This window comes from Fukomys damarensis, unplaced genomic scaffold (genome assembly GCF_012274545.1).
Source record: "Fukomys damarensis isolate Sample0158 unplaced genomic scaffold, DMR_v1.0_HiC HiC_scaffold_10, whole genome shotgun sequence".
Classification (NCBI taxonomy): Eukaryota; Metazoa; Chordata; class Mammalia; order Rodentia; family Bathyergidae; genus Fukomys; species Fukomys damarensis.
The window spans coordinates 4656228-4672784 of NW_022900922.1; the positions used below are offsets into that span (position 1 = coordinate 4656228).

Consider the following 16557-nt stretch of genomic DNA (forward strand, 5'->3'; position numbering starts at 1 on the left):
GAGAACTGATCACAATGGGATGGGGTAGGCAAGGGGGAGAAGGCAGAGGGTTGGGAATCTCGAGTGTTTAGCGAATGAAGAGAGCACAGACACGGTGTGTGAATGAGTGCGATAAAGGGGTGAGAAGAGGCTGGTGGTATCCACTTCGATGGAGTGGGGCTGTCTATAAAAACTCAGATGTGGCCATAGAAAGCAGTTCTAGAAAGCCTACTAGTCTTCTTTACACTTACATAATAGCAAAAAAGATAACCTGAGTTACTGAGAAGGAGATTCTGGACAAATAAACTGCCCTGCAGACTGGATCTTTGTGAGTTCCTACCTGCAAGTCTTAAATTAGATATAAGGAGAACCCAGAAATTTACTTTTTTATCATTAAGGGCAGGTAAGTGCCTATTGAGTCCCCTTGTTCTTTCTGTATGTCTCTGTAATAAAATCTTAAGATTTAATCTCAGGATTTGTAGAAGAGTTCTTACACCATGTCTTCTTTGCCTTACAATTCCATTTTGCCCAAGGGTTGTGTGGATGATATATTATTTTGGGGTGTAGTAACCTTACCAAAAGATGCAGAATTTACTTCCTCAAGGAATTTTTAATCCAATGAAAAAAGAGCAAGAAATAGATCATTGTTGAGTACTGATTATAATAAAATATGTATACATCCTACAATATGAAATATATTTTTTATATAAGTTTTGTTAATCGGGTATTGATCTTAGGACGTTGCCCTTGCGAGGGTGTCCCTGTGCCACTGAGCTAAATCCCCGGCCCTTGTGATATAAATTTTTTTTTATTTATTAATTTTATTGAGTTTATTGGTACATTTTAGGGATACAGTACAGTTACATTCATTGTTGGGATCATGTACCTCTACATGACAAGTCTTGATTCTCATTTTTTCCCCTTACCTCTGCCCTCCCTTCACCCCCTCCTCCCCTCCCCATCTACAAACACTTTATTTTCATCTTTTCATTCTCTCACATTTTTTTCTTTTTCCCTTTTTGTTCTTCCCCTACCCATCACACCTTCCCTGCACCTTTAGCTCCTTTCTTCCCATTTCTAAATGTCAGTAATCTTATTAGAATATTATGCATTGTTGCAGATTATTCACACCAGGGAAACTATTTGGTATTTACACATGTGTGACTTATTTCTTTCACTTAGGAGTATATCTTCAATATGTATCCATTTTCCTATGAATGAATCTATTTTCTCGTTCTTTATGGCTGAGTAATATTCCATTTTATAGAAAAACCACAACTTCTTTATCCAGTTTCCAACGGATGGGCAAATAGGCTGTTTCCAAGATTTGACTTATTTATTTCACTTAGGAGTATATCTTCAATATGTATCCATTTTCCTATGAATGAATCTATTTTCTCGTTCTTTATGGCTGAGTAATATTCCATTTTATAGAAAAACCACAACTTCTTTATCCAGTTTCCAACGGATGGGCAAATAGGCTGTTTCCAAGATTTAGCTATTACAAACTGTGCCGCTATAAACATGGGTGCACATACTTCTCTGTGATATGATTCTTTTAGTTCTCTTGGAAAGATACCCAGCAGAGGGATGGCTGGGTCAAATGGAACCTCCAGTCCAAGCTCTTTGAGGTATCTCCATATTGATTTCCATAGTGGTTGCACTAGTCTGCACTCCCACCACCTTGTGATATAAATTTTAAACTTTAAATAAGGCTTACATTAAACAAGGCAAAGAATATTTTGTTTGATCAAGTATTTACATGGTTAAAAATTGCCAAGAAAAATACTTATTGAGATCCTTAAACATTTAGGGTCACAGATACCAGAAAGAAGCATAAAACAAAGCCGCTGAATTCTGAATTCTAGAATTTGTGTGTGTGTGTGCATGTCTGTATGTGTATGTGTACATTTACCTGGTGTACGGGGGATTAAACCCCGGCCCTTCCCTCTGAACTACCTGAGTTGACTTGAAACTCTGTTAGTATTGCAGTGCTAAGCACAAAGAGATAAAGATCTACTCTAATGGTTAGGAAGAGCAAAGAGGAAGGATCAGAATGAGAACGATATTATGATCAACTAACAGACTTTGCTATTCACCATTAGCAGTGTGCTAATGAGAAGAAATAAAGTAGGGATTCAAAAGGGCAAGAAGAAATTAGAAAAATTATGATATTTCTCATGAAAATAGTAACAAATAGGTAAGAAGTTGTTTTTAGCTCAAACCAAGTATTGTGTTTTTGAAGAATAAATACATACAAATAAGCCCAAAACTTAGTAATTGACAGTATGTATGTTAATGTTTAAACTCAAGTAAATAACTTTTGGTTATTCTAATTAGAAGTGAGAAGTTTGTAAAGTGCCACGTTGGCCGCCTTTTTACATCACTGGACTTTAGTGCCAGAGTTGTTCTATTTCTGACCTGAACTCCGAAAGCTCTGCCTCGCTTCTAAGGAGAGACAGAAACCAAGTCAGGGTTCGGTTATAAGAAAAGTTAAAGGACTTGGAAGAGTCAGATAAGTGGGTACATAGAGCTCAGTAAGTGTCTCACCTGGCCTCCCCTAACGTTAGTAGTCAACGTGGAAAAAGGAACCACCCAGATCGATCTTTTTAGGTTCTTTAGCAGAAGACAGATTGAGGAGCATTACCATTACCTTTCTCGGGTTGATGTTTCCACATCTAATGTAATCCGTGAGATAGAACGTGGACTCCGAAAAGGTTTCTGAAGTTAATGCCTGTCAGTGTCTGGAGACTTTCTAGTGCACGGGTAAAGGAGGAAGTGTGTCTTCGGAACAAGTGCATGACCTCTGTGAAGTCACCCTGGGTTTCTACCTGGAGTCCGCTACTTACGAACATGTAAACTTAAGCAAGCCGTTTACTCTTCAACAATAATCTCACTCCAATGAGCTGTGGGAACGCAGTGAGCTAATGCTCACTCACGTGGTGCGCTTATCCCAGGTTCAGCTGTTGTGATGGGGTTGCTTCGACGGCCCGTTGAAAGCTTGCTGGTGCCACAATACAGTGCTTCCTCTGCCTCACCCAGTTCTATCCACGCTATTCTTGCTTCTCAGGCTGTGTCCACTTCCCATTTACTCGTGCAGTCTAGGGTACTTTTTCCTGCATGAGCTGCATAAGAATAAACTATCACTGGAGTTACCCTTGCTGGTGGGATGTTTGCGTTGTTCCGGAAATAAGACGTGTGTGTGAATGTGAATGCGCAATCCATTTTCATTATGGAAACAAGACAGGGTGAGGCTACCCTCTGCCCCAAAGGGGATTGCAAATCTTTTCCCATCTCTACAGCAAGAAGGAAAACATCGCACAGGAAAGCGCAGCCTTCCAAGAAGAAGGTCTGAGTCACAGCTGAGAAACTCAGGCAGAATACTATATTTTAAGCAAGTGCATAAGCAAACACTATAATAGATGCCCCAAAGTGAGAAGCAACTGCCTTAAACTAAAGGTAAGTGATAAGAGTATCTCTGGATGCAAAGAAAACACCTACACTGCATAAAACCATTGACTGAGCTGCCATGGCCACGTTTGCTTAAAGAAAGGAACTGCAGGTTGGGAAATGAGTTGTTCATCTTCTTTTTCTAGTATGAGTAATGATCTGTCTATTCTTCTCATAGAATTTGGTCTAGTTGTTCTTAACAAACCATGTTAATTTTCATTCGGTCCTCAGTTTCCAAACATCTGAGAAAGCATCTGATGTAAGTATGTCAAGGGTTTGTCCTGCATGACTGTTTAAATTGAAAGACTGATTTTCAGAGTAGACGAAGTACCACGCAAGCACATTCCAACTCCAAAACATAATTATCTTAACCAAATATGCTTTGTGCAGATATTCCAAGTTCATTACATCTTAGTTCTTCAGAAGGATGACTTATTGCAAGTTTCATGTGTCTTTTTAGTCCCTCTGTGGATCCAAACACTTTTTGCAATCAAATCTTACTATCAATTCTTTCTATAAAAGCTAAAAGTAATACTCTGTTTGTTCCCATGCTCAGCATTTCTTTAGGCTATTGCTAATATTAGCATTTATATCCATTAGTTGTTTATCTTATGTATGTCTTGGTTCCTCAACTACATGGTCATCTGCAGGTCTAGGACATAGGTATTGTATTTCCTACTTTTGAAAACATCAGAATGCTTAATGGCTCTCTACCCAGAGTACATTACAGATTTGGGGGTTGTTTGTTTCTTTCTTTGTTTGCATTAAGTTTATTGATACATTTGAGGTACAATACAGTTACGTCCATCCTTAGGACCTTGTACCTTTACATGATGTACCTTTGGTTCTTATTTTTTCCCCACTCCCCTGCCTTCTCTTGACCCCTCCACCCTCCCCTATTTACAAAGACTTTGTTTCCATGTTTTTTCCCTTTCTCATGATTTTCCTTTTCCCTCCTCTCCTTTCCCCTACCCCTCCCTTTAATCCTACTCCTTTACACTACAGACTTGTTTAGGAAATGAAGATAGAATCAAATGTATGACAGAACAAGTATGTGCCATAAGAGTGTGACACCGTCTTTTCAGCTTCTCATTTCTTTGAATTTTCAAATGGAAACCTAAGAAAATTAAAATCATAACGAAATGCTTTTGGGGAATGCTATATATTTCAGTTTGCATTTATGATGGCTAAAAGATGGATGCTTGAAACTCATTAAAGCAAGGCACACGTTAGAGTGATTTTATTCTGTTAAATTGCTTCTATGGACATTCATTGTCTTTCAGCAGGGTGGGGTTCTGGAATCAATAGAAAACAGATGCTTCATTTTGGCTCAGTCTGGCTGGGTCCTCAAGGACCCAGCTAGGCTGTGAGGTTACTGCTGAAGAGGAATTCTTCATTGAGTTGCTCTTGTCTTTGGCCCTAGAACCCTCTGCCTATTGCATATCTCAGGTGAGAGAACTTATAGACTTCAAGACGATATATGCCTTTAAATGAACTGTTTCCTGCACCTTGAAGAGACAGCATCTTTGTCTTTAATAAAGTGTAAACACAGGCAGTCTCCTAGCTGAAGAATTGCTGCCCCAGAACAATAACAAAATGCATCTTTTGGTGCCATATTTTTCCCTTTAGAAATACAGTGAAGGAATTTTTAATCTCCTCTGGGAGACATTAACTATCTGATATTATAAAACACTTAAAAGTTCCAAATATCTGAGAAAGAAACAAAATTGTTTTTGAGTGGGAGCTGCAGAAGAAAAAAAATACCCAAAACACAATGAGGTGTTGATGGAATGATTTATAAATAGAATGGAGTTGGGGGAAAAAAGATTTGAGTTAGAGGAACAGATAACAGAGAATATGAGATATGGATTGACATGTGGGGATTCAAAAACACATCAAAAAGGGTTGCCATAAGTTATGTTCTCCTTCTGCACAGCAATAGTAGTTGCTACACAGGAAAATGCATTTTAATATATTTTCCCTCAAAATAATGCATCACAAAACATGTTTTTGCCTGAACTTGGAAATAAGAGAGTGTATTATCAAGGTCAAACCAAATGAGAAGCTTCTAACTGCTCTTGGGTCACCGATGCAGGGACAATGTTGGGCACAAGACAGGTGAGATGGGGGAGGCAGCCATTCTTTTCCCAGATTTCTTCATGCTCATTGCAAGGACTTGTTCACTGAGTTTTGCTATGAGTCTCTTAACAATGCTCATACCTATAGCTAATCTTTGGGAGACAAATGTATCTGAGTCCTATTTCTTCCATGATTTCACCCAGATATGAGTCCAGGGAGTCATTTTCTAATCTTCAAAGTGTATAATGTGTCCCCAAGTAAAAATAGCTTTGTGTGTGTGTGTGTTTTACTCACTTGAACAGCAGCATGTTTTATCAAGAAAGCCAGTAGGTGAGTCATTCTGACCCTGTCACTAACCACCTGTGTGACTTTTGGTAAATTTCTAACTTCTCTGAGCCTTGATTTCTTCATAATTAAGGTAAAATAATGGAAATTTACAATGTTTAACGTCCCTGTCAGCTCTTTAGTTCTGATTTTAATAAATTAATATATGGTACAGGTGATAACACATGCAAAATGAATTTGGGTCATTGTATTCTTCCTCCTGTTGGCAGTTCTGCCTCCTGAGAATCAGAGCAAAGGCAATGAAATGGTGCAACAAACTGTATTACATTGCACTGTATTACATTGTATTACCCTACTGTGTGATAGAGTCAATGAGTGAATTGATCTCATAGCAACTGTATAAGCCCTAAAGAAGCCAATAAGAAGGTTATGAAAATATAGTCTGAGTGGTAGGGAAAGATTGCTCTTTATAAATTTTTCTTCCTTGTCCATGAAAAGGTTCCAATTTTAAGAAAATTGATTTATTCAGATCATAATTATACTGTCGTCATTGTACCTCTTTGCTGGTTCTGTCAACTTACTAGAATCATTATTGCCTGTATGTCAGAGATAATGTGTTTTTATTTTTTAAATGTCAGTGAATTACACATATTTTGAATCTCCTGACAAGGGTGAGATGTCAGTATTTACACATAATAATTGTTGTGCACAATATGTGCTGTTTACAAGATAGAAAATGGGTAGCAGTCACAGTGGAACAACGCATGTGTCCATTCGCTAGTAGTCGCTCCTCAGATATCAGTTTAAGTATAATCCTTAGCTACAATTTGAATATTTAACATAGTTTTAGAACTAGCCAATTATTTGAGTCAAGAAGCAATCTGTGAAAGCTAAGTTGAAAAGAGTGCCGATTTTCATCTATTTATTGTCGAGAGGGTCTTTCTAGGGAAGTCCAAAACGCTCTAGACTGACCACTGTGGATAGGAGATGACAGGCAAGGTGAGCGATGAGGAGAAGACTTTGGCAGGGGTGGAAATTGTGTCAGTGGTACTCAGAAAAGCTGACACATTGACACAAGTCACAGCCAAGGAGCACCGTGTCTCCCTCTTGCATTCAGCCAAGCAAGACACATGTGACTTCGACACAAAGAAAGCCTGAGGCAGAAACAGGAACTAATTCTACAAAGCCATCTCCAAATCTTTTTGAAAATCCAGAAAATAACTAACCTGATCATTTAGTAATCATTAAGATATCCTCTCATACTTAGAGGAGAGATGAAAAGGTCACACAGAGCCAGAGCAAGATTTCCTCATTCCTGTGCACATTTCCCTGATTCTCGACATAACATGTGGAAGTCCTTTTCCAATCATATTTCATTTCCACTTGACCCAATTTTCTCTCATCTCTCCCTGCACTTGTGAATCCCAGCTTGACTGCTAAAGATATTTTAACTAGTTTGTGGAATAATTTCTGCAGCAGATTTTCTTACTCAATTTTAAATGTTTTGTCAAATGTTAAGGATAGCAATGGTACCCAATGTTGAGTATTGTTTGGTTATAAGACTTTGATGAAGCTCTCAGGCATTACTAGATAACAAGAAGGTCAGAAAGGCTAGTGTATTATTTTGGTTAGTTCCTGAGATAATTTCTTGAAAATTTTCTTTGTTCATAGAAATGGTGTGTGTGTGTGTGTGTGTGTGTGTGTGTGTTATATTAAACTTAAGAAAATTGAAAATTTCTTTGAAAGTTTTCTTTGTTCATAGAAATCTATATTATTTATAGATTATATATATATAAAACATAAGAAACTTAGTGATTGTAGAATCTAGGCCTCGCAATAAAGAAACTTTTCATCACCTACTTTCAAAGGAAAAATACTAACTCTCCTAATGCTCTCCAGTTCCAAAAAATAAATTCATGTTATTGTATAATAGTAAATGACCGGAATTGTGAAAAAAATTAAATTCATGAACCAAGGTACCACTGTTTATTTTATAATTCAATCACTCATGCTTATTTTCTCTTAGACTTTCAATCAGTTGTATTTATTGAGATCCCTCATATTCTCTGAGGTAGGCTATCTGATTAAAAAAACGTAATAACACTATTTTTATATATTTTCCATAAAATCATGAAAATATGGTAAAACAAAATAATATAAAGGAAAATATGAGGGCCATGAGTTTTTCCTACATTCTGCCAGTCTCTTTCTTCAATGAGATGTGATGGAATCTCAGATTTTTTTTTAAATTGAATTTATTGGTACATTCTAAGTAGACAGTACAGTTACATTCATTACTGGGATCTTGTACCTTTACATGCCAGGTTCTCAGATTTGTCTTAATGGAAGTATAGGATTCAGTGAGGAAAGAAGTGATCATTCTATTCAAGAATGGTAAGACCACATCTGAAATAAAACACTGAGTCCTGGGCTCCTTAATTGAAGAGAGATGAAACAATATGGAACATGTTTGGAAAATAATAAATAATTCCAAGACCTTGTAGCATAAAGATTGTAGTATGAGCTTTAATCTAAGGAAGAAAGTATGTAGATGAAAACTGTCTTTGATTATCTGAAGATCTTGCAGTCCAATTGTGTGAAAGAATGTTATGATAGATACATAATCTGAGTATCCAGATTAGATGTAGTGGCCCCATTTTCTCTTTTACGGATTTGACTCTACCATTCTGATTTATCTCTGTTTGTATCTGTTTGTTCTCAGGGTATTTCCAAGGTACTGGTGATTTATCCCCTCATTTCTTCCTGCCCATACTGAGATTCCCTACGAGCCCATATGTAAAGTGCGTCTTGTGTACTAATTCTGCTGAGAATGCTATTTCTCTACCAAACAAGCAGTGGCTCAGTGGCCGACAGCCTCTAAACCATTGTTAAGCAAATAATCCATGGGCCTTTAGGCCTCAGCAAAAGTGTTTCTTGTGTATTGCTCTGAATGGAGACACAACTGTCTTCTCCAATAACCATTAAAACCTGGGTTCTGGGAGAAGACTGCAGACCTTGTTTTCTTCCATCACACCCATGGTAGCTCTTTCCAAAAGCTCTTTTCTTCTGTGAAATACGTCAGAGCACCTGAGACCTGGGAGGGTGGGTGTTATGGGTTATATCTGGATGTTTCCCCAAGCCCTGTGCTCATAGGTGGGGCTTTGGGGAGGTGATTGCACAGTGGGGTCGTGATACTCATCAGTGGATTATTGCACTGGTGAGTTTACAGCTGTTGGGAGGTGATAAAGCACTCTGGTCTTCCTTGGCACTATCAGAAGAGTTCTGCATGTCTTCCTTCGTGTCTTTAGTTATGCTGTCATGGCTATCTTGATGTCCTGAGTCCATTCAAAATGTTTCCTTTTCATAAACATTTTGACTTTGGGGAAGAGCAAGAAGTCACGCGGTGCCCGATCTGGTGAATAAGGTGGACGAGGACGCACCGTTTTTTGAGCCTGCCTTTCCTTTAGATGGCAGTTGGAAACTGCATTCACAGTATTTATTTAATCATAACATGTAAAGACATTCATAAAAGAGGGCTTTCCAGAATTGCTTTAGAATGTGGCATCAGGGCCAGGGATTTAGCTCAATGCCTCTCAAGTACAAGAGCCTGAGTTCGATCCCCGGTACCAAAAAAAAAAAAAAGGAAAGTGGCATGAATGATAGCATAAGTATGTTTGAAGTGAGGGGGAGTATGCTGAGGTCCGTTAATACAATAAGTCTTTTATTTAAGTATGCTTTTTTTAGACTTAAACATGCACTATATATTGCAATCACACCTCAAATGTTGTCCAGTAAAGTTGCCACAAGCGACGTGATCCTATTGGTCATGTCTAATGTGGCTAGTACAACTAATGAACTAATTCTTTTTAGTGTATCTTAAATTTAAATGGCTTCATGTAGTCAGAGGCTGTATGGGAAAAACAATCAAACAACAAAGAAATAGCACCAAAATCTGAGGACAAAGGTTAGAAGCTGGAAGTGCATGGGGGAAAGATGGGCCACTGAAGCAACGTGAGACCGGCATTGGGATGCAGCAAGAATTAGAGAATTAGAGCAAGAAGGAACTTGAGAGATCATGTAGTGCGATAGCTCTTAACCTCTGAATTCTGAGACCCTCTGAGGATTGTTGACAGCTAAATATATTCTCAGTCAGTGATATGTTCATACTAATTCGTAGGATAAATTCATATGAGTTTATGGAATAAGAGGGTTAAGGAATCTTGAAAGCTCATCCATTTTTCCTTTCCCAACCCACAGATCCCAGGTTGAGAATTCCTGATATAGTAAAACATCCCTCAGCCCATAGACAAGAAAACTAAAGCACAGAATTTCAGGATTGGCCGAAAGCCATTCATTTATCATGAGTTGGCTTCTATCCTCTCCTCCTCTTGTTTTCTACATCTTTTTTTTTTTTTTACCCTGACTCATGCAAATATCATGATGCATATGGATAGTAGAAGTAGCTTACATTTATGCATAAAGGTTGGGACATGGACACATTTGGGGCTGTTTGACAGTGCAGTGTTTTGCAACACTTAACCTGGTACTCTTGCTTTTGGAAATGAAGGTACTGTTAGTATTTTCTAAGTACAAGAAGAACCACAAAGTGCTTTTGCTTACCCTTCCTTTGTCTTAGAAGAATAAAATGTGGTTAAAACAAGTCAATAAAGAGAAGCCTGGCTCTTTGGTGTTTGATTAGGGAAGGCTTTAGGCAATTGATTTTCCAAGATCTTAGTCATATTGCAGAAAGGTCCCAATACATTTCGGGAGTATTAACTGTTAAAAATAGTTTTCAGTTGCTGGGTAAATACCAATTTGCAGCAATTGGGAAGAAAAATTTAGCATGACTGTTTACATACATTGTAGAGAGAATATTAGCATCACCTTGAGATATCTGTTGTTTGCTTGTATGTGTGAAGAGAGAAAAGCCACTGCTTAGCACAACACTTGGAATTCACATTTGCTGTTGTATTGTCATAAATATTAATCTAGAAAGATAATTAGCTCTATAAATTTCACAATTAGCCTTTCAGAAGAGAAGTGGATGCTAATAAAAAAACAAGGCATACTTTTAAGCTTCTCCATCGTGAATGTTTTCACTCTCTAACTGCTCTGAGGCACAGCCTGCCTTTGTTTAATCTTTTCCTGAAATAGGCATGCTCTACATTTATTCCATTTCTCCCTCGAGACCATAACCTCGCAACAGAGAAAACAGACTTTTTCTTCTTAAAATCTGGTTACCATCTATTTTAAAAATCTTTAAAATATATATTTTTCCCCCTCTGAAATACCATGAAATAACTAAAAGGGCATAGAGCTGACTTCTAGGAGATTCCTCCGGTTCGGGCCAACTGAAGTTTACATATGTGTGTGGCCCAGGTGAAATCAAGGTCTTTGTATTTGAGTGTTCTGCACAGAGTGGTTTTGAAGAAGCACCCCGTCTTTCAATCTGAGAATTAAATCCCACAATGTAATGTCACTTGCAAGTTCAAAAGACATCAGTCCCAAAGATCTCACCAGTACTCGCTTTTATGCTGTCACTCTCAGAAGGCGCCACAGAAACTGTAGTCCGGGGGAGGGGGAGCACTTTACTGAAAGTCAGTAGTGCTGAGTTCTACTCTAAATGATGGTAGCTGTGCAAACTTGGGCACATCTCACGATTTTTTTCTTGAAATTAAGGGATTCAGCACGTGGCAGCTGGTGCACTTGATAGCCTACTCTGTTCCTTCCTGACCCAGAACTCGACAGTCTGAATGTGCTAGTGAGTAGATGCAGAGGGTGGGAAGGAGACCTCTAGAAGAAAGCAGTTACTAGTGTGGATTATGCGAGCACAATATAAAGATGTGAATAGAACCAGAGAGTGACTGTGACCTTCTCTGTTTACTTGAGGTTATTTTTTACCCATACAATGAAAGTGGCTGCAAGACTGGCCAAAAATGTCCCCTTGAGGCAACCTAGAGCTTTCCCAGGGTGGGAAATACCTTTCTTCCTCCAAGCTAACCATAACCAAATGGTTGGTGAAGCCTGGAACCCTCGTTTGAGAAGGGCATCAGCCAATTCCAGTACCAGTTTAGAAAGAGCATGAAGATGTTAGCTCACGCAGCAGTGATCACATAGCATTATCTCCTGTTTTAGACTCTGTAAGACTTGAAACCCTACAGTTTCCAGAGTCAGATATGGATTCAGATGTGAGCTCCACCATCCATTCATGGCCTTTAGGAGGTCTGGTCCCATCTCTGCCTTCTCTAAAAAATAGGGGTAATAAAGTAGTTTGAAGAGTACATCAGATAATGATTGAAAAGCTCATACCATGGTTTCTAGCATTTAAAGACAAAAAGATTAGTTCTTCATACCTCCTCTTCCCTTAAGCAAAGTATCTTAAATGAATTCATTTTCATAGCTCCCAATTATGCTACTACAATAACTGTAATCTGAGAGGTGCTTGACTGCTTGCCAAAGAATGAATTAATAATAAGCCACAGACACAATGCTTTGCATGTACCTAATACCGATGTAAGTCTTATTTATTCTTCATATCTGCCCCTCTACAGATAATCAAGACAAAGAAATGAAGCAGTTAATCAGTGGTATGCTAGCACCCTTTTTCCTGCCCACTTTGATGTGCTATCCTTTGGTGGGAGGGAAGGAAAAGTTCACATCACCAAGTAGAATGCGAGAGCAATAGACCGCCTTGGGGAAAATCCACCCATTTGTGCGGCTTGCATCATTAAACATTCAGCGGGCCACTGTAAGTAGGATGTGGGTGTTCCAGTTGCCGTTATCTCACTACACGGAATGATAACCAGTTGCTTCCCTGGTTCATCTCCGCACGTTTGTGGCTGATCTCCTAAGTGTATGTTTGGGGTAACTCTCTGCATAACTACTTTGGGCCCCAAGGACTCACTCCTACCATTCACCTGCAACTCTTTGGCAGGGTCAGGAATGAGTCCCAGTGTTGCATTCTGAGAATTCCAACTCAATTCTTTGCTCTTTTTTTTTCTTTAATTCCCTCATAATTTTACTATGGAAGATCCTCACTTAGATAAATTCAAGAGGAAACATGTGGGTGTGGCTGACATAGAAAGCTACCTTACGACTTTCTAGACTTCCCAAGAAAAATCCAAGGGAATATTACAAATAAGTATTTGTATTCTTGGAGGAAAGTTTACAAGCTTTCCTAGCTTAAATACATTTTAAACTCGTTTCTACTCAGAAAAGAGGTACTTGGGGGAAAAGTGAACATTAAATTCGTTTTTTTAACTAACAAAATATTTTAACTATCTTAAAGATGAAGGAATGATCCCTTCTAGCCGATTATATGTTTAAAAAGCATAAATGTTCCCACCAACTGAGCCAGCAGGCCGAAAGTGGGGTGTGTGTGTGTGTGTGTGTGTGTGCGCGTGTGTGTACATGTTGCAACTGGCATCTCTTCCTGGAGTGGTGGCCCCATGACGCATTCCCTCAAATTCCAGGGTGACTTGAGACACCTTGCTGTCTTCAGAGGATTGGTATTTGGCAGTTGAAGCCATATGGGAGGGACAGACATTGTTTCAACCTTGAAAAAAAGATGTTTCCCTAAGAGGAAAGAGTGTGCCAGTGAAACAAATGATTCCAGCTTCAATCCTGGCCAAAGGGGCCCGTGCCTGTCATTTTCTCCTCCAGAGAATTCTGTGGCTATGGCATTCTGTGAACCTATGGGTGGATCCAGAGGAATAGTTAAGGACCCTGTGCGACTACACCATCCTGGGATACCTAGGAGCATCTGAGGAGATCTGTGACTGCCAACTTATATTGCCTTCAGAGCAGCATTGTGTAACAATGTGGAGGCCGGCAAAGGTCCCTCTTTGAAGGGTTGTAGGGCATTTCAGTTGGCTCCTGATCATTAATGTGCTTTGATATTTCAAACAGAATTAAAGTAGTACTTGCAATTTATATTTTTATCGAAAGGTGTTATCAGTTTAAAAATCTAAGCAATATTATCTCAAAGCCATGAAGGAAAGTGTGAACCCCCACTCCCAATTATTCCCAGAACACTCTAGACACTGATGGGCTAATTCTGAAACTGATCCCTCTGCCCCATTCTGATACGGATGCACGTATTCACTGAGTACCACATCTCGCTGAAATTTAAACTCTCCCAGTGCTTTCATATCCCTTGTACCACGTGCGCCCAGTTCATACACAGGTACATTAACTTACTCACCCACTGTGACGTCCACCGTCTGTGTAAAGTGGCCAACCCTATTTGAAACTAAAACTCATGGTGCTCGGGGATTTATTCTAGGTCACCAAGGCAGCACCTGGCCTAGCTGGGGAAAGGGACAAGAATGTGTTATTCCCTCAACAATGAAGGACGTGAGCTACTGTTCACATGGAAGACCTCTGAGATCCAGAGAAACTAAGTGAGTTCTTACCAATCACTTAGCCTGTCCAGTGCAGAAAGGACAACTCCCAGTGCATTTCCCGGATCAGAAATTCTTTCCTTCTAATCTTTCCTTCTTGCTACTTCTAAGACACTGGCTAAGATCCTCGTCCGCCCTCAAACACTCTAAACAGTCTCTTTAGGATTAGAAGTTGTGGATTTGTAGTACCTACCACTAGCTAGCCCTGGCAGGAAGTCAGGGTCAGCTGGAGAAAACTTCTCCCTGAGCAACACAGGAATCCTTGCACAGCACCATAGAAGTGATACTGCTACTGTGTTTGTTCCTTTGTTTGTTTGTTTGTTTTGTTTTTTTACCACCAGGGGTAAAGATAAATGCATTGCCTTGAGGTGTATCACTCCTCACAAGCATGCACACACACCCACACACCCCCCCACACACACACACACACTGTCTCTCTCTCTCTCTCTCTCTCTCTCTCTCTCTCTCTCTCTTTTATAATCTTATTTGGGATGGGGGAATAGGAAGGAAATTTTTCATAAGGCTCATTTGTTAATTTATGCAGCACCGGGGTCAAGAAGAAGTTGGTCATTTGAAATCCAAAAGCAGTGCTCACTTCAGCAGCACATGTACTAAAATTGGAAGGATACGGAGAAGATTAGCATGGCCCCTGCGCAAAAACAATCTCAATCCTCTATATTGTAGTGATTATTTTTTAATATCGAACAGATATGCTTATGATCAAGGAGGTGTCTTAAACTCACACTGCAGCAACAAAAAACAGGAACCTGAAAAAGCACAAACTGAATTATAAGCCCCAACTGGAAAGTAGGTTGTATAATCAAAGGCAGAATTTTCAATACCGATTCCATAGAAAGCATTATGATAACACAAGGTCATTTTCCTCTGATTTCCTTTTATTAACTTTCCTGCAGTCACTGCCACCAATGCTGAGGGAATCCCAGGTCTTCTCTCTTGCTATCCCAGCTGGCGGTCCCAAAAGGACTTCCTTCCAGCAAAAACTGTCCCACCTGGGCTCAGGGATTTGGCTCAGTGGCGTTTCCTCCTGCCTCACAAGCACAAATTTGATCCCTGGTACAAAAAAACAAAAAGTCCTACCTGAAACTTCCAGAAATAGCAAGCTGGCCCCTCCCTGATCAGCTCAGTTAGAATCTTCATAGTTTCCTCAGCTGATTTCTTTGGCTAAAATCTAGGCTGTAGGCAATTTTATTTTTTTTTTTGCTTGTCTCTTTCCATCAAAATGTATTTGCCTATATACCACACTTTCAAATCCTGTTCCCTTTTAGGGGGAATGCCTATTTTAAATTGCTGTGGTAGACAAATAAAATTGTTTATCCCTAATAAGCACAGAAATGTAAATTTAAAACAATGAGACAGAACTTTTCACTTATCACATTGACAATATTTTAAATATTTAATTTTTAGTGTTCACTAGAGTATGGCAAAACATACAGTCTTATATACCATTCCATGAATATGAGCTGATACAAAATTTCTAAAAGAGCAATTTCACCATCTATCTATTAAAGACCTAAAAGATCTCAAACTCCATGACTCAAAAATTTCATTCCTATGAGTTTACCCCCAAGAAATAGTGAAAGAGGTGTAGAAAGATTAATTATGGAAAGAGTCAAATCACATTATTTATAATAGCAAAAATGATAATTAAATCAAATCTTTAATAAAAGGAATAATTTCATAATAATAATGGTATGGTTAAAGATGTAACAGTCTACATGCAATATGTAATAATAGTTTATTGTTAAAAGCTACATTTGAAAATAGCTAACATGGAGATATGCCTTCAATATATTCATATTAATTAAAAATAAAATATAAAGCCAGGCATGGTGGCATACTCCTGTAATCCTAGCACTCGGGAGGCTGAGGCAGGAGGATCGCTGTGAGTTCCATACCAGCCTGGGCTACATAGTGAGTTCCAGGTCAGTCTCAACCACATAGTGAGACCCTGTCTCAAAAAATCAAAACAACACAAAACAAAAATATACAAAGTTGTGTCCATAAGAAGCAGATGTGTATTATGCATAAATGCATATAAATGAATTAAAGAAACCATGGGCATTTCTGGGTAATTTATTCAGGACTCTGTGGACCATCTGGGCAATTCTTTGGGTCTGTGCTAGGGTGGCCAGACAGATAGGGTAGGCACAGCTTTCTTACAGTCCTGAAGCCTCAGCTAAGACAACTGCAGTTGCTTCATGTGGTCTCTGATCCTCTAGGAAACTAGCCTCGGATTCTTCCTCTGGAGGCCAGTTGGTGTAAACTCCTGTGCCCACACATTTCCAAGCCTTCATCCCATTCCACTTTCTAATATCTGCACTGACTAAGGCGAGTCGTGCGG

General features: G+C 39.1%; 1 non-coding gene across 1 annotated transcript; it reads left to right on the forward strand.

The window, feature by feature from the left end:
* The first annotated feature begins 14782 nt into the window (after positions 1 to 14782).
* Positions 14783 to 14890, forward strand: LOC117285501. The gene has a single exon (XR_004516557.1). It is a non-coding gene; the product is annotated as a U6 spliceosomal RNA (small nuclear RNA).
* Positions 14891 to 16557: the final 1667 nt, after the last annotated feature.